Here is a 19,818-nt window from a genome sequence, read left to right as displayed (position 1 = left end):
TCATTAGAGTTTAACAAATATGTTTAATAGTAACAAAGAAAGGAATTTGTCTGACTGTACAGCTTGAACAAACCCAGACAGCTCCGGGCCGGATCCACGCCAGAGTGTCTCTGTGGTGCTGCTGGCTCAGGTCATTCATTCATTTCCTTCACATCAGACCTCCATTAATGCCCCTGCATGCTTCTGCATTAACAACCTCACAGAGATCCACTATCATTCACATGCGCGCACACACACACACGCACACACACACACACACACACATCTTTCCTATTCTTCCTTTATTGTTTATCCTATTCTCCTAACAATCATTTTATATTATTGTCGTAAGTACATTGGGTAAAGGTCAGTGTCATCATCCTTTATGTCTGAGAAAACCATGGTCTCATATCAGTTTGGTTTTTAGGGTTGTTGTCATCGCTTGCAAATGACTGTGGTTGTGTTTCAGCATCTGATCCAAAGTCCAGGTTTGTCAGGAAGATAAGACGAGAGGCAGTGACGCAGAAGACAGTATCAAGCGTTCCTGCATCGGCTGTGACGCTCTGCCATCTCTCTATCTCAGAATACGTTTGGGATGAAATACAAGCATAGGATTTATTGGATTTACTGTGCATCATGCACTATTTCAAAAAAAAGTAAGGCATTATTTTATTAAAATGAAAACAAAATATTGGTCCATAATATTGTTTAATCATAGAGGCGGTTTCCTGGACAAGGTCAGGACTAGGCCTTACATTTAAGTCGTTTTTACAAACATGCCTTACAAAAACATTACTGGTGTGCATCTTGAGACCAAACGATGGTACTGACATATGTATGTTAAGATATGTCAGTGCAAGGTGTTTTTAAATTAAAGCAGCTCAAACATGCACTTTATGATAAGTCGTGTCCAGGAAACCGCTCCTAAAAGTCTTAAAGATGTTTGTTCAAAACAATGACATCACAAAAAAGTATTAAAGGGGTCATATTATGAGAATTTTTTTAATATGTCAAATAAATCTTCGGTGTCCCTGGAGTGCGTATGTGAAGTTTTATCTTAAAATACCCCACAGATATTTTATTATACCACGTTAAAATTGCTATTTGGGGTGTGTCCTTAAAATGCAAATGAGCTGATGAAATGCAAACACTGATTACCATAATGGTGGTTTGTTGAAATTGAAACTCAATTGTGCTGTCAATTTTTTTCTCTCTCTTTCTTTCTGAACTAAATGGAAGTGTCGTGGTTGGATAGTGCAGATTAAGGGGCGGTATTATCCCCTTCTGACATCACAAGGGGAGACAAATTTCAATGAGATATTTTTTCACATGTTTGCAGAGTTACTGGGTTGATCTTTTTCATGTTTTCTAGGTTGATAGAAGCACTGGGGACCCAATTATAGCACTTAAACATGGAAAAATCGGATTTTCACGATATGTTCCATTTAAACATTTAAATTCAGTTTTTAATGTCCTAGTGTTAAAACAATGATGTGTTTTGGGATCAGTGTTATTTAAATTATCCATATAGTGGCATGTTGCATTGTCACGTGACCTAATCGTGTCACATGTGGCGTCTAGTAATCAACTTAAAATGATATCTAATGTTGTACCATTTGACAGTTTTATCAGATAAAATGTCAAGAAAGATGATAAAAATCATGGCTGATCAAATTATACTTCTGGTTTATTCAACACACAGAAAATCAAAGGTCAAGACGGTTACATGAGCGCTCCGTTGTGTACGGCATATTCTGACACATGTAGTAGGTCATCCGTGTACTCCATGCATATGGAAAATCCTTATACTATGGTGACCCTCCACCCCCACATGTCCGAGATGATATAACATCCAAGCAGAGTTATTCGAATTAGAAATACATTATTAATAACTTTCTTGCATTTTGTGCAAATCATCATAAAACACTCGTTCTTTTCATACACTGTTCACCATAATACTCTATCAAGATCTGAATGAGCCTGAATGTCTGTCTGCCTTTCATGCAATATACATGCAGCAATAGTCTAAACATCTCTTCTATCTCTCAAGATGTTACATCATGTTTATCAAAAACACAGGAACGAAGCACATGCATCCAAATGGTTCTATTAGCAGCGGAAATAAGTGTGGGCCTTGTGCTTTTTTCCGCTTATGCAGTGAAAGACGACATGTTTGCTTTGCAATGTCATTTGGACATTAATTCTTAAGTGGTCTGTTTTAGTAGCGGACAGCAAGTGTAAAAAATATATATACACATGCATATAGTAAAATGCAACTAGCCGTATAATTGTGCATAGTAAAATGATAGCTAAATAAACAGGGTCATCAAAGCATGTAAATATTTTGAATAACGCAGGATGGCCACACCAGCAGCTTTAGACTGAGAACCTGTGTTCTAAAAGAGATTTCTTTCTGTGTAACTTTACAGATCTTTCGACGTTTAGAAGACAACACAACAACTAAAGTTGAAAAAGGAAAAAGCATTATAGGACCCCTTTAAAGGTAATTTCTGCGCTATAAAAGGTTTTAGTACTGTGTTGGGAGCACTTGATTCTGGGTCCTGAAGCAATAATGACAACATTGTAATGTACTAGGAAAAAGTTTGATAATTGGTTCTGAATGTCTAAAAGTCACAACTGAATGATAATTACATCAAATTAGTGCTGTTTTATGTAAAGCTTCCAAGCTACATAGTTATAAAACAACTTCTCAGAAAACAACGGCTTACAAATCTCCACAACTGAGCAAAGGCACAGATTACAATAACCATGCATATGCCAAATATTTATCTTATACAGATTTGATCTTGCCGATGTTTGACTGACAAACAAGAGCTGTGATTTAAATTGAAGATGTTTTATTATAGCTCATTTTATCCATTTAGGAGCGGCTGTTGTAAATTGACATTTTATTAATATATACTAACTGACAATTTTATACATATACATATATATACATATGTAATTTAAATAAAGTACTTTTTGGTTATTAATGCAGAATTACAGTAGCTAGACTAAGATGCACATTTGAGTTGACTAAAATTTAATTGCAGACTAAAATGCACATTTGAGCTGCTTTTATTTAAAAACACTTTGCACTGACGTATCTTATTATGTTGTCTCCAGATGCACACCAGTATTGTTTTTGTAAGGTATGTTTGTAAAACCTACTTCAATGTCCTGATATAACTAAGACCTGGTGCTGGTTTAATTTAAAACCGCCCCAAGATGCTTGTCTGTACGCTCACAAGTGGTACCACTGCTTAAATGTTTATTTTTTTGTCCAATTCTCTATATGTTTTATTTTATATGTTTCTGTGCATTTCAAAGTTTGATTAAATGATTAAATGATAAAGAAAAAAAAACATAATTTAACTCACCAATCTAACTGAAGTACTTATTTAGGCATTTCTAACTCAAAATCCTACAGTTAACTCATTTTAAAGCATATTGGAGGTGGTACTTTTGAAGGATTTGGGTAAGGAGATTTGGTTTTTGTTACTGTGAAAACCTTTATTTGGTCACTTGTGTTCACTTCATGAATAAGCATATGAAAAACAAAGGCAATAAATCACTAAAACAAGTACTGTAATTAACTAAACTTTAAACCTAGTTCCCATAGGAAGTCACAAAACAGCCTTATTGGAAAATAAGACAAGGCCCATGTTAATTGCAAACTGCATTGCATTCAAGACAATTTTTATTTATTTCACACTTTCAAGTTTTATTTCATCAGGTGAATCAAATCAATAGTTGAAACTTACTGTTTTCAATGCTTCTTGGCTTGCTACGTTCACAAAACGAGTCTAAAGGGGATTCGAAAACTAAAGACAGAACCTAAAAATAAACAAACAAACCCAAATAAAAATCGAATGTAATCAGTGTAAATGAAAACATCTTCAGTCTGCCAGTGTTATCTGTTGAAAAGCAATATTTGAGAAAACAAAGCCATTTAAAAAAAAAAAGAGTTACAATCAAGTAATAGGGGAAATTAATTCGTTTCGATAACAGTAATGGGGCAAATAAGCATTCCAGTGTCACCTCAAATCCAATGTTTATACTTCAAATCCTATTACTACACACGATTCATCACTGAATGTTTTTGTAAACAGGGCAATTGTTTTGTTTTTTGTTTTTTTTAAGGGGCCACCATGTGCACAGCTCAAAGAAATGTGTGCACAAACAGACATAAAATATATATATATTATAGTGCGTCCACACTGTATTCTTCATAATGAAGTTTATTTAACTAAGTTCAGGAGGAGCAAGGTCATGTAATCCAACCAGTCAGCACGGAGCACCGAAAATGCGTTTTTTGCCAAATAATCTTGGTTGCCGAACATTCAGTGCATCCCTATTTATGTTGTTACTGCTGAAGCCATTTAAGAGCTCTCTATGTATAGACACTTTAATCGGACGCACACGCGTTCATGGTTACGCATTTGGATGAAACTTAACTTCGGGTCTCTGTCGGTTTAATGGTCTGGTTAGTCTGAACTCTTGAAAAATACATCAGATAATAACAAATGTTTTGTTTTCCGAAAGACGAGGGGAGACTATGTGAAGGGAGGTTTGGCAGCCGATCTGTAGTTAATTTACACAGTAGCGTTACCTCAGTGTAATTTTTGATACGCTTTAGCTATTATTTGAACTAAGGTCATCTACTTGTTGTTTATTTTGCTTGTTGTCAGAAATAAACTCTAAAAGGACTCTATTAGTTTGTTTAGGGATGCAACGAAAGGAAAATTCTTGCCAAACTCGAATAAAATGAAAAACTCATCCAAAGGCCAAATACAGAATAACCAATTTTTTTCTCATTTTCCTAATTATTTTGTCAATTTTCTAAGGGAGAGAGAGAGAGAGGGAGGCGGTGGTAAGATTGACAGGAGATGACAGAGGAAAAAGCACAACAAAACGGTCTAACAAAAAACGTATTGTTACGTTTTATTTTTCATTTAATATAAGTGTGTTTTTCATTGTAGGACTTTACTGGTTTTAGGAAGTTTTTATTACATACTGCTGACGCTCTTCGTCGTTCAATGACATGAGATAAAGAGCTAAAGTCTCTCGTTCTCCATGCTTCTGCATTCAGCAGACGAATACCCAGTATCGCTGTCGTGTCTTTCTTAAACACTGCATGATGTTCAGGATGTCTTGATTTTAAAATAATAAATGATACTTGTGATACTGTATGTTTTGCATCTTTAAAATGCTTATCAACATGTTTGCTGCATTTGCACATCTCTTACTCTGCGCTGGTTACTATTTGATTGCGTCATCAGAGACCTCATTGTTCAGTTAAATATATTGTGCCTTTTTACTTGTTCGGCCAAAGACCAAAAATTAGTTTTTTTCCTAATAATTTTGGTTGCCGAACATTCAGTGCATCCCTATTTATGTTGTTACTGCTGAAGCCATTTATAGCCGTCCTCAACGTCCCCCACAGTTATTTAAAGCATCCCTCCTCCACACTACTGCCTCACTTTCTGTTTGTACATCTATCCCAGTTAAAGAAGGGGGGAATACTCTGGGTTTGGGCTAACAATCCAAGCTCTGAGCCGTCCCCCTGGACAGCGCACCAAATATGCTTTATCGCATTAATTTATTGATTACATGTTAATGTGAACTCATAACTTAGATTTCTAACGATCTGAGCCTCCTTGCCTTCACGTAAAAAAAAAACATAATAAATGTGTTGATTAACTTTTATGTCAAATACTTCCAATCAGAATAATGACATAGTGGTAGAAGTTACATCTGCAATGGCATTTATGTTTTTTGTAATGCTGCTCAACTGTGACATTAATGCATTTGCCAACAACTGCGTTATGTATTTAAAATGACATTCATGCATTAAGTACGCTTTATGAACAATGAAACTGACGAAAACAAGAGTCACATGATTGATTGTAATGTTTAACGCTGCAAAAACAATAGTTCTACACTTTTCGTTTATTTTATATTTTCATATTAATTGCATTTTTTTTTAAACTTTATACATATACATTTTTAAAGGAATGCATTTTTGACCTCATATGTGATTCAGCACCCCGTGAACTCTAGTGCCGTAAGATGAATAGTAATAGAACGTCGAGACTGTCACATTTTGAACCATACATTTTCTACACTGCAGGGGTTAACTGCACATTACCATACTGAGTTTAGGAAGTGTTGTGAGCATTTCTGATGACATTTAAATTCTCCAGATAACAAAATGAAGCAGCAAGGAGCCCACGACCACACACAGATGCTGATGCAGCCTGCCGCCTGAATGAAGCAACATTTAACATGAACAAAACCCTATCAAAAATCGCTAAAAAGCGGTGAGGATGCAGCACAGAACAGATATTGTGCATATTAAACAGATTAAAAGACAAGTAACAGATTAATAGATGCATTTTTGATCTGGAGGTTGCATGCACCTGCGCCCTTAGTTTGAATGTGCATGACGCCTCTTGTTGTAAACAAAACGTTTGTCTTCAAAATCTTATCAGACATCGTCAAGAACAGAAATTAATAATAACCAATACCCACAAACCTGTCTCTTAACATCTTGCTAATAGTTAACACAGTTATTTATCGCATGTAATAGGTTATAAATGATATAAATTATACACACTGATTTTGTGTGCTGAGCAGATAATGTAAAAACACATGTAGAGATTTCTGCCAAAAACTAAATGGGGAAATCAAAGCAATGTCCACAAATCCTGAACTAATACAAGGCTTTTTTCTTCTCTTCAGAAGGTGAAAATTGATTTAGAAAAACTTAATGACCCAATTGAAACCCAGACATTCACCTTCCCAGAATGCATTTCTGTATCTTTACAGCTTTCTTTTCATTCTCATTCAGCCTTTCTATCTGATTATCAGGGGTTTTGCTCTCTTTTAAAAGCCTGTAATGTGTTTCACGAGCTCCTGTGACATCTTTGTGTGGTTTACACGCAGGGAATCGATAGAGGTGCACAGAGGTGCGAGGGGTCGCTGCGATGCAAGCAGGAACTAAAACAGACGGTCAAATAGCTGACCTTTGAGAGCCATTTTGACAACAATGCGGGTCCATGCTGGAGCGGGTTTCCCTTTTGAAATAACGAGTGTTTTTAAAGATTTCGCTAACAGTCCGCGTTCGATACGAGGCTGTGGTTGACCTTTCCCAACAGGTTTGTTGTCCCATGCTGCAAATACACTCGCAGGGTGTCTCTCAGGGTTCACTGTGGACTGGCGAGACCAAACAGTCACAGAAAATAAAATATTAGGAGAGAGGCATGCAGCAGAAAGAGAGAAAGAAAGAGATGCAGATAGAGAAAAACAGAAAGTGAAAGAGATTAAATGAGACAGTGAAAGAAAGTGATAGATAGACAAAGTGTTGTTACACGAGTTTTGGTGTTAATTCATTGAAAAGTGTCTTATACAAAAAAGTACCCTGGCAATACCATGGTACAATGAGATTGTTTTTAATCATGGTAATGTAAAGATTTGTGAGTATGTACCATGTAGACATGTACTGTATCATGATAATATTATGCTGTTTGGGCATGTACCATGGTAAATCTACATTTATGGGGTATGTACCATAGTAATATACAGATCTTTGGTCATGCAATGTAGCAAATTAATTATTTTGGGGATACCGTGATAGTATTACAGTATGCTGTTTGCGCATTTAATGTACTGTGGTAATATAATGATCTTGGAGCATGTACTGTGGTAATATTATGCTTTCTGGACATGTACTTTTATTCTTTGCATAAAAGCATATGCTATTATGCTTTTCGGGCATGTACCCTGGTAATATTATGCTGTTTTAATTATTATTATAATATATTATAATGATTTTTAGGCATGCATCATAGTAATATAAAGATCTTTGGTCATGTACAGTACCATGGTACAGTAGTCATGTACCATGGTAAATGTAAAGATTTTTAGGCATCATGGTCTTTGGTCATTTACTGCATAAAGATGTTTAGGCATGTACCATGGTAATATGGTTTTTAGGCATGTACCGTGGTAATATTATGCTGCCTAAAAATCTTTACACTTATCATGAGAATATAAAGTGTCAGGATTTTCAGAGACAAACCCAAGCGCAGACGTATATAAACAATAAACACTTTATTAAATATAAAACAAGAAAACAAAACCCACGATGGGGCAAACAACAAACAATAAACTGAACAAAAGACAGGATTTACACAGGACTATACTAAACTATAAAAACCAATAACAAGCAAATAGACTTTGGCTAAACTAAACAAACTTCAGATACTCACACTGACAGGACAAAAAGGAACAGTACAAGACACCAAACACAAGGACTTTAAATAGGGAAAACTTAATGACACACACCTGAAAAGAATCATGAGTAAGGGATCGGGGAAAAAGTGTTGAGACCTGGGAAATGCGTGGTCAGAATAATTCAATACTAAAACCACGCATCTCCCACATGAAACATTGTACTGTCAGAACCCTGCCATGCTGAACTAGATCTAAATACAAACAGGAATCTGGCAGGATCCTGACAATAAAGATCTTTGGTCATTTACTGCAGTAGTAAGGATTTTTAGGCATGTACCATGGTAATATGGTTTTTAGGCATGTACTGTAGTAATATGGTTTTTAGGCATGTACCGTGTTAATATTATGCTGCCTAAAAATCTTTACATTTATTATGGTAATATAAATATCTTTGGTCATTTACTGCAATAATTTAATGGGCCCTATTTTAACGATCTGAAACGCAAGTGCGAAGCGCAAAGCGCAAGTGACTTTGTGGGCGGATCTTGGGCGCTGTTGCTATTTTCCCGGCGGGAGAAATAACTCTTGCGCCAGGCGCAAATTAATAAGGGGTTGGTCTGAAGTAGGTTCATTTTTTCATATGTGTGGTTTGGGCGTAACGTCAAATAAACCAATCAGAACGTCATCCAACATTCCCTTTAAACGCAAGTGCACAAGTTCCATGGCGGGTTGCTATTATTATGACTGATTACCAGGCGCACGCCAGGAGCGGTTCACAGCCGAGGAGACCGACGTTCTTGTAAGAGCAGTCAAAGACAGAGAAGTTGTTTTGTATGGGGATGGGAGAAATCCGCCCAAATCAGCGTCGGTTAAACAGGCGTGGGAGGAAATAGCCAAATTGTCTCATCAGATGGCATGCCCAGGACGTTGCGCCGCAAGCGCTACAATGATGTCAGGAGACGAGGGAATCCCAAGCTTGCCAGCATAAATCGGAGGTGGATCTGCCTCTACACAGCACCTGATGCCAGCAGAGGACATCGCTGCGTCCACCCTCACCGCTGAAAGCCAAGAAACGCTAGCAGTCCAACCCCAAAGTACACTTAACCCTAACACAAATCAAGTTCACATACATTAAAGCTATCGTCTACGATTTCAAAGATTGTTCATTATTAATAACCTCGTTTATATGCTGGTTATGGTTCTACAGTAACATCCTAACAATATAAAGAGAAAAAAGAATTTTAAAAATCCATTCAGTCTATTGGGTGTATGGTAGCAGATAAGTTGACCAATGTAAACTGTCCGGCCGGACAGCTTACATTGGTTAACTGCTCTCATCCAATCCCTGCTACATTTGAAAATCCACCTCGTGCTCGCGTCTCCACCCCATCGCACACCACCCCGCCCCTCTCCTGCCTGCGACATGAAATTTGTGTCAGTGTATGGTAGCTAGCGAAGCAGCAACATAGATTAGATAGATTAGATTCAACTTTATTGTCACTGCACATGTAGGTACAAGGCAACGAAATGCAGTTAGCATCTAACCAGAAGTGCAATAAGCAGTAAGTACAGAATAAAGGTCTATAATATGTAAGTCTCTTACTGTGGGTGATGCGGAGTCGTAACTCATCCATTTTGTTCACCAGTGACCGCACATTAGCGAGGAAAATGCTGGGTAAAGAGAGCCGGAGCGGTGTTAGCTTTAGCTTGGCTCTTAGACCTCCGCGCTTCCCCCGCCTTTGTTTACGATCTCGACGCCGCCTGCGAGCACTTCCGCCCGGCCGGGTAGAGTGCGAAGCCTCGGTTGTTCTAGCGTTCTAGAGTCGAAGATTGGTGATAAAACTGCTGGTAAAGTCCTCACCGATACCCAAAAGCTCCTGTCGGGTGTATGATGTTAAAGCAAAGCTGTTCAGTACGAACAGACCCGAGATGAGCAGGAATAATACTGCAAAATTGCAAAAACTGGAGAGACGCTCCGCCATTGACTGTTGGAGGAAGCTTCTGGGAGATTTGGGGCTGAAAACCGACGCCGACACGGCAGACTTTTGTTGAACAGGTACGCATTTATTTATACTTTGTATTGTGTGAGTCTGACAACATGCTGTCGGTCGGCATCGGAATGTTAGCCGTTTAGCATCGCGTATCACGGGTCAAAATAATTATATTTATAAAGTCATTTCTTGAAGCTCAGGAGGGGAAACGTATGCCAAACGTTGTTGTGAAAGTAAATAACGTCAATTACAATCATAATTGTAATTGTACATTCCTTCAAGGCTTTATGTGTTTACTGCTCGGTAAATCTCTGTTCTGATGTTTACTACCAGTGATCACAGCTTGAATGAGTGACTTTGTTCAGGTGGTTCCCCGGGGGGAGGGATCAGGTAGCACAGAGGGGCGGGATGAGTTTTTTAAAACTTACTAACCGTCTCAGGCTTTCTCTACCGATTTTCAACATCGTACACTACAGCTTTAAGGTTTCTTATGAAAACATTTTAATTATTCTTTACATAAAATAAACGTAATACAGCCACACAACAAACTTGAAAATATTTATTAAAATGAAAATATTTTAATCGTTATTTGCATGAGAATTTTTTAACGCAGCCACACAATAATTAAAAACTATCACCACGATGCTCACCACAATGATTTCCCTTAACTCATGTATTAATATTTTTTATTGTAAGAATTTATGATTTGCAAAAATAACTGTTGCATCTGTGTAGATTAGATAAGCAAAGTGTGTGCGCGTTGTGCACGCTATACATAATGGTCAAGCATGCCCCCTTAAAATAGCATAATGAGCAACGCTCAACGCGCCACTGACTTTTTCTGGTCAGTGGCGCAATTGTTTTTTGAAACTGCAAAATAGCATCAGGGATGGTTTGCGCCGGAACACGCCTCCTTTTTTGCGCTGAACCGCCGAGGGAGCGCAAGTTCATTCCCTAGTTTGCCGACGTGTGTCTGTGGAGGGAAAAACCCGCTGTGCGCCGGTGCAAAATACGAATGATACATGCATCACTGACAAAGTCAATTGCGTTGGGTGCAAGATAGGGCCCAATGACTTTTAGGCATGCATCATGGTAATATAAAGATATTTGGTCATTTACTGCAGTAATATAAGGATTTTTAGGCATGTACCATGGTAATATGGTAATATGGCCACATGCCTGCTGGTTTTTCCAACAGGGTGTGGTAATATTATGCTGTCTGGGCATGTACTGTACTGCAGTAATATAATGATTTTGGGGTATCACAGTAATATCATATATTTTTTACCATCGTATGATTAAGGCATTGAAATGCCATACAGTAGCTTTTTTTTTAAATGTACCATGATATGATATAACATTAAAATAATGTCGATTTAAGGCATGGTATTACTATGTGTCATGCTAATGCAGATATCATGGTAATACAATATTTTTGTGGATATATCATGGATATCAAAAACATGAGCAAGCACAATAACAAACAACAGTACTCTTTAAAGTACCATGGAGTACCATGCAAATACCATGCTTATTGGTTTAGCACGCAAATAAATAAATGGTAGTCATGGTATTACCATGGTAGCTGTCTAAGAACAGCATTAATGTTTGATTTAACTCATTGATTTCAATCTTTGACATGATCTTATTGAAGATATCAAGTTTATATTTACACAGAATCTTAATTATAAAAAAATGGCCTGGGTTCTTACAGGCGGGGTCACAAATGTCTTAAAAACATGGTATCACTGCAGTACTAACAAATTGAAATAGAGCGTGCTTTAATCCATACATTTAAGAAGTACAGCTACATTACAGTCAAGCATAATCCACACGTGTGTATGCAGATCAAACAGTACGCCTGCAGACACTATCACCTGACACTTTCTTCATCCTGCACTGTTAGAAAAAATCCATTATAGCCTTGTAAAAGAGAGCCATGAGAAGTTCATCCTCTTTCGCTCCTTCGCATGCTCTCTTCAGATTAAAGGGGAACATTTGCTTTCCCTATCAGTGTTGACGTGGTACAGCGCTCACTAAAGTCACCGAGCATCTCAACACGGTGGATGTGTGAAGTTAACAAGAAAAATCACTTTAGATTGACCTTTGAAAAGCTGAAACAACTCGGGAGTTTATGTCTTGGAACAGCTCACAAGAAAATGAAAATTGTGAACTTTACTCACCCTCAAGTCATTTCAAACCCCTGTGATTTTCTTCAGAGTGATGTCACACAATGTATATGTAGTACACCTGATGGTTTCACAAATGTATTCTTTGTAATTTACATGGATATAATAACGATATCGTTTTAAAAAACATAGACTTTGAATCCACAATTTTTCAAAAACTGCCTCCTAAGCGCCATTGCAATGTGAATGAACGTGCCAAAAAGTTAACTTTTTTTTTTGATACGCCATAAAAAGTTTTCTGTTTTTGGTTGAAAACAGTGTAAACACCTCCTTACATTTCAGCACTGGCAAACAGAATCGAAGCCACTAAGAAGGAGGCAAAAGTGATGGATTGCAGTTTTAATTTTAATGTGTTCAACTAGGATTAACTGAATTTGTTTAAGAGATCCCACGTGTGACTTTCTGTTCTATATGAACACATTCAGTGGACTTTGCATGACAATGATCTTTGCATAAAAATGTGCTTGTTTAAATATGTAAAATAACAGTGAATCCAATCTGATGCCTGCGTGTGACAGGGTTATTAGCGTGCCTGAAATGAGTGGCAGATTGATAATTACTTAACATCGTTTTGCATCCAACAAAAGCATGCCGTGTTTTAAATTCATAATGGGAATAATAATGCCTGTACTGTATGTTGCACTCAACATTGTTTACAGTCTAATTTCACTAGAATTGACCATTAGCAAAATAATGGACCCACAAGTTATTTAAGCACGTTTTTATAAATAAATAAATATAATGTTTTTGCAGTAAGCTTTTTCCATGTGAGCTGTACAGTATTATTTGTAATGTGAATGCATCTGTTTGTTGTAATGATGTTGGTAACAGCAGCTGTACTGTATTATCTGTATAGCAGATAGTAAAAAGAGTGATTGATGCTAATGCCTCTTCATTTCTTGCCACCCAGAGGGAGCGTACGATTTTATGGCATTAAAAACACCAAAACATCTTTACAGAGGGAAACACGCTCGGTTTCATTGTTTTATCAATATGGCCTTACCTACGTAAACTCTAAAAGTCAATACTGTGTTGAAATTACAGGCTTTAAAATGATAGTTCCCCCTAAAATGAACATTTACTCATGTTGTGCCTAGTGTACTTATTCTGTTAAATACAAAAGAAAATATTTTGATAAATGATGTTAAGCAAACCCATTGACTTCCATAGTAGGAAAAGCAAATACTTCGGAGGTCATTGGGTATCGCCAACTGTATGGTTGATTAATGGTGTGTTTACTGTGGGTTTACACCAGATGGGAGTTCAACGATTTGCACAAGTAGATTACATACAAAATCAATGCAAAGACGCGATCAGACACGTCCTCGCGTGGGGCGATGCGAATGATGCGATATGGGCGGCGCGTTTGCCGCGAAAACACGCGCTATTCCCCTCAAACGCGTCTTCGCCCAAATTGAAAATATTCAACTCGAGCGAAAAAGTGCATGACACGAAGTTAAATCCCGCAAGTAATCTAGAGCGAGTAACGTGATGCCCCGTATTTGGTGTGTACGTAGCATTAGACCAGCCGCGGTAGAGGCGTCAAGAGTGAGCGATTTCAATGTTAAGTCAATGCAAAGTTGCGTTGACCCGCGCCTGGAGGTCTCACGGCGCGAATGAGGAGTTTATCGTGGCGCGGTAGACGTGAGAGTTGAAAAATGTGAACTTTGGCGGAAAAACGCGCCGTGTTAACCAATCAGAAGCTTGCTCTACTAGTGACGTGATTACAGGAAGTGAGCGGAGTAGCAGAAGCCCCTCCCATGACTCGAATTTCCATGTGAATGTCTCGATGACTAGAATTTCACGCGCGGCTTTCACATCCTTCAATCATGTAATTCAATTACTGTAAAAAATACTCTTCCCATTTAAAATGAGATTTGAATTTTTATTTTATTTTTTTACCATATGGGATAGTATGCTTTTGGCCACTAAACATACACTTACTGTATGTCACAAATTGTTTGCATTGTGCCTACACCAGACCCTGAAAAGGTGGTCCCGGTAATAAAATCGCCCCCAGGTCCTGTGATGCGAACAAGCCAAAAAGAGCTTAGTCCCACAAATAGTTTGGGTACTATGAAAAGTTTCCCGCTGTGAGAAATGCCCTACTGTGATGACACCTCAAGAACTAACACAGTCCCAAATCCTTTAGTAGTAACTGTCTCCAAAGAAATTATAGATCCAGTGTCCATTACATTTAAAATACCATAAACATCAATATCCCACATATTAACATGTGTGTATTCCCTGGGCCTCGAATCTATAACCTTAGCAAAGATTTAGCAATCGTAAGTCTTTTTGTGTGATCCAACGGGTCTTGCATTTTAATACAATCTCAACATACTGTAGCAGCCCACCTCATGTAAACTAAAAACACCACATTTGTCAAAAGCAGGTGTTCACAAGTGTAAGTGGAAAGCAGTGTGATGGATGTATGGTGTTAGAGGTGACCACCCATACCAGGACAACAAAGCTTGTATTTGTCTTTCCCCACATTTTGGGGGGGGGGCGAAGTGAATTCGTCAGGGTGGCCGCCTTATGGAGTGCCAGTTGTCCGTTTCTATCTCGCTAATTTTAGGGAACAAGATGGAGTGATATGACTGCGATATATCTCAGGCTAACCTGACCATCTGTGACACCACAAAATGCGAGAGCAGAATTGTTTCTTGGCCGGAAAGTGTGTGCGGTGCATCTGCAATCAGATCCTTCGACACATCGGAGACGAACAGCTTCCGGGGGTGATCTGCTGAAGGATGAAAATCTTATTGGCCGTGATCAGCGCTGATTACTTTAGCACTTTCCAAGCATCCCGTAAAGCATATTGTAGTCTATAAACAAACAGCGCAATTAATAATTAACCTTCCCCAACCAAATTCACCCTCTAAGCGCTGCTAAAGCCAAGTGGCCTCTCCAGCAGCTCGGAAGCCATTTTCCACGCTTGTTGAAAATCAGCGTTAAATCACTTCAGAAATCAATGGCCATTCCAATTGCTCACCCACACCGTGCATAAACGCCCGCGATATATTACACAGAAAAACCCATCACCGAAACTAATGAACGTAAATACCGGCCGCGCAAATAATGAAGTGTGGCCGTATAAATCTCACCCTCACGTGAAAGGCTGCCGAGAGAATAGACAAATATTGTCTGTGTCGTGGAGAGCGCCGGAACAGATGTATTCGGGTGGTGAGTGATTGGTTGTTTGTATGAACCAGACTGTTTGTGATTTACAGAGACCCCGAAGAGCCATTGGTTTCTCGTGAAGTCAACTAGCGAGGTAAATTTAATTAAGCCGAAAGTGTCAGGGAGGGACCACGTTTCTCAAACCTTTAAATGCAAAAGCAATGAGGTGATTACTGTTTTTGATGGCCGATGCAATCCGGTGACTTCCCACATAAAGATGTTGCAGATTACAGCGTGATTTCCTCAGCAGCCAATGCAAATGCAAAAATTTGCTTTTTTGATATTAAAGTAAAAATGCATCAATCTGACAATAAATGTGAATTCATGCATTGATAGAGCATTTGATGGGACAAAAATCTGACAAAAAAAAAGATAAATAAATGTATGTATGTGTGAATAAAAGTTAAATGCAAAAAGTGAATCCCAACTTTTTAAAGTACACTACCATATACTTTCACACATGAGCTAAAACTACAAAACTCTAATTTCATGGGGTCTTTGAAAGCTGCATGAAAAATTGTGCCAGTTGACGAAGGCCTGCTGATATCAGCAAAGGACTTTTGGTTATTTTTCACCCCACTTATCGGCACTGCATTTCTGCCTTCTCTATAATATGAAAATATACTTTGAACTTTTAAAATATAGTGTTGAAATAAAGTCCCTGCCTATACAAGAAACTCCAGTCTCTTCCCATATTTTGATAAAACCCATCAAAAAACATGTATTAGATTACTGTGCCATAATCACTTAAGCTCATTTCATAGCTGGTTTCGTCCTTTGTGTACTAATTGGAAGTGGCTGTCATGTGCGAAAGAAGGAATTGTTTAGATTTACGATGAGAGAAGACAACAGCTCACACGTCTGTGACGCCCAATAATTAGCAAAGAAGTGGCACTACTCTCTGCGATAAGCTGTTTGCTTTGTCAGCTAAAGCTTTCGTGTTCGTGATAATGGTTACCGTCTACACCTGAACGTTGAAACCTGTTCATTTCTTTACAAAACCACCATCATAATGAAGATCAGCCAGGTCTGGTAAGAGATGATGAAACAATGTCATTAAGTACACTGTAAAAAAGTAAAAAAAAAACAAAAACTAGTTGAAATTGTTGAACTTAATTTGTTAAAGGGCACCTATTATGCAAAATCCACTTTTACTTTTATTTGTTTGGAACAAAAATCCACCTGCTCCTTGTTTTTTAATCCCCATTAAACCAAAGCAGTGTTGTTAGACATGCCGTTTTGATTCTTTTATCAATGTGAGGTCACATTGATAAAGCCCCGCCCACTTACAGTCCTGCATTACCATAGTTTACTCCCTCAGCGAATTGTACTCTGTCCATAAGATACTATTGTCTCAGACTGTAGATTGTAGATAAGACAGTCCTGTCTGGTAGAATTCTGAAATAAAAAACACTTATTATTTTCATGCTTATTAATGTTGATGCAAATCAATTCCAATCACATTTACACACTTCAAATGATTCACACATTCCACAGAATTTACACAATACTATCTGGCAAACTTATTGTCTTCTATTTATAATGCTAATATCACCTATACCCCCACCCCACATTCCAGAACAATATCACCTGACCCTCATTCAGCAAACAGATATTTGAGCAAACAAAGCCCAGACAAGGAAAACAGGACCAGCTAAGAATATTTTATAAACAATTAGATAAAGATAGTTTTAAATATTGCCACATAAAAACTTTCAAATTCTCAAATAAATTATTAATATCATATAAACGTACTTAATAATTTTAAAACCTTTTTTAAAAAAAAAAAGATTAAAACTCAAAATAGTATCAAAGACATTTAACATCAATATTATATTTTGTTGCTACAAAAAATGATTAAAAAGTACATTTTTAATAGTTTAGAAGTACAGCAAATTCATGTAATGTGCAAGGTGCACAGGTAAATTTTGTTACCCTTCAGACCCAACGTTGTAATATTACAATATGGACATAACAAGCTCATAATCTAATATTATCAAAACATTCAGCTATATCTTAAAATCTGTATGATCTAGACACATAACTAATCACAAAAAAAAATATTTTAGGACTATTACTTATGCGATTGATTTATTTAGTCCAGTAAAAAAGGTTATGTTCTTCAAGGCAGGTTTGCAGGTAGCTCATTTGCATTTAAAGGTACAGACATTAAAACAGCACATTTTTGCTCCATCCCAAACAGTGGCATTTTGGACATGTTTTAATAAATAATCAGTGGGGTATTTTCAGCTGAAACTACACCGACACATTCTGGGCACACCTGAGACTTACATTACATTTTTTTTAAATATATGTTGATTTAATATATATTTTTTACAGTGTAAAAATACGCTACTTTGCAATTTTATGTAGAAATGCGCATTCTGTTATATTAACGAGTATAGTACATTTAATATCATATTAAATGTGTTTTTTATTTTCCCATAATGCAACACACTGCATGTGCCCTAACAAGTGAACTGTCGCAAACTAATTAAAGGTGTGATTAAGCTATAGCATAATAGGGCTTGCTAGCAAAAAAATAAAGAATAAACATCTTTTTTGTCAACTGTGTTTTAAATGAGGCAGAGAGAATTGCCCTGTGCTGAGGATACCTGATCACCTCAAGGTACAAGATATCCGGTCCATTTCACCACGGTTTGGCTCTCTGTCATGTTTAATTGGGCAGCAATGCCAATGTTACGCATGGTCTCAATTTCTCAGCAGTAACACAATATTGCATAATGACAGTCGGCTTGAGACACTATTTATAAAACGTTTTGTTTTTAGATGCCCTCTGATTGGTCAATACAGCACTCCAGGTGTAGTGTATGATATAGTAACTGTTAGATAATACAAATAGGTATTTACTATACTTACTATACTATACCTTGTTTAGTCAAAGATGTGATGTTGACGATTACCCTGTAATTATAAATCATAATCATTGATAAAGTTACACGCCCATGACATGAAACCACGGTAGACAAATACAAATAAGCTTAATACATTCAGACCCATGATTTAAACATTACTTCACGTTTGTAATTACACGTCTGCCACTATATTGATTTGAACGTATGACATCATCATATTTCTTGTATTTGTGGCCGTGAGGAAAATAATGTCTCTCTCCACTTAGGGTTTGTGTGTTGTTTTCTCTTTTCAGACTTGTTTATAACCTGCCCTGTCAAGGAATGGTCTGAAATAACCAGAACTGACAAGTAATTATACGCACAACTCTCCTCATTCGTCTCCAATTATCCCTCAACACCTCAACCTCAGAGCAATTATTCCAAATTGTGCTGCTTTGTCTCGTTTTGTTTTCTCGTCTTATTTTTGGGAAGTGCAACCATTCATTAGCGTTAAGCGGACATTGTTCACTGGTTAATAATTTGAATCGAGTTTGAAAAGGTTTCGTATAATGGGAAGCCTCGTGAAAAACTGTTATGTAATAAATTAATGCTAATTTTTACTCAAAACAACTTTTTCGTTTTTTTATATATTTTAAACTGAGCAAGTTTATGTCCGTAGGCTGGAAGAGAACTGTAGTAATTTTTTGCTTATGCTGGACTCCCCATAATGCTGCGTTTACACCAACCACGTTTGAGGCGTCAAAATCGCGTCTACCGTGCCTAGTTTGCCTCTTGAACAGTTTGAATGCATTCAAAAAAAGAAAGCATTTGAGGCGCATGAGAGGCGAAATACGCTTCTTGTGGGAGGGGCAAGTGCTATGCGGTTGTCTGTTTGCAAGATGGCTGATGTTGATTGTGCATTTATCGAGAGAGTTACCGGTTTGTATTTGGTCACCTAACTATAGGGGGAAAATAAACGGCGTGGGTCGATAAACGTCACGTGACTCAAAAGTGAAATGTGTATTTACAACTTACCAGGTTGCCCAATGTCCTCACTGACACTCTTCCAAGCGAGGTCCTTTTTATTCCTGTCTCTATAGAAATAAGAACTTGTGCCGTATAGCTCCGGGTGACTGCTCACGGACAATATCAAGCGTTCCTTCATGTTGAACGAGTGACTCCGGGCAGGCTCCTGATTGCTAAACATGGCGCGAAAATCCGCCAAAGTTCAAACTTTTTCAACTCGGGCGTCAGCCGCAAATTCGCATAAAACACAAAATGCACTATTCCCGCGTACCGCGCCAGACGCAAAATTTGTGCGAATGAGGCGGAATCGCGTCTACCACGCCATGCTAAACTCCTCATTCAGATTTTTTATTAAAG

The sequence above is a fragment of the Paramisgurnus dabryanus genome, chromosome 24 (assembly GCF_030506205.2).
Source record: "Paramisgurnus dabryanus chromosome 24, PD_genome_1.1, whole genome shotgun sequence".
In the NCBI taxonomy this organism is placed as follows: domain Eukaryota; kingdom Metazoa; phylum Chordata; class Actinopteri; order Cypriniformes; family Cobitidae; genus Paramisgurnus; species Paramisgurnus dabryanus.
The sequence above is the reverse complement of the archived record's forward strand: the minus strand, read 5'-3'. Positions refer to the sequence as shown.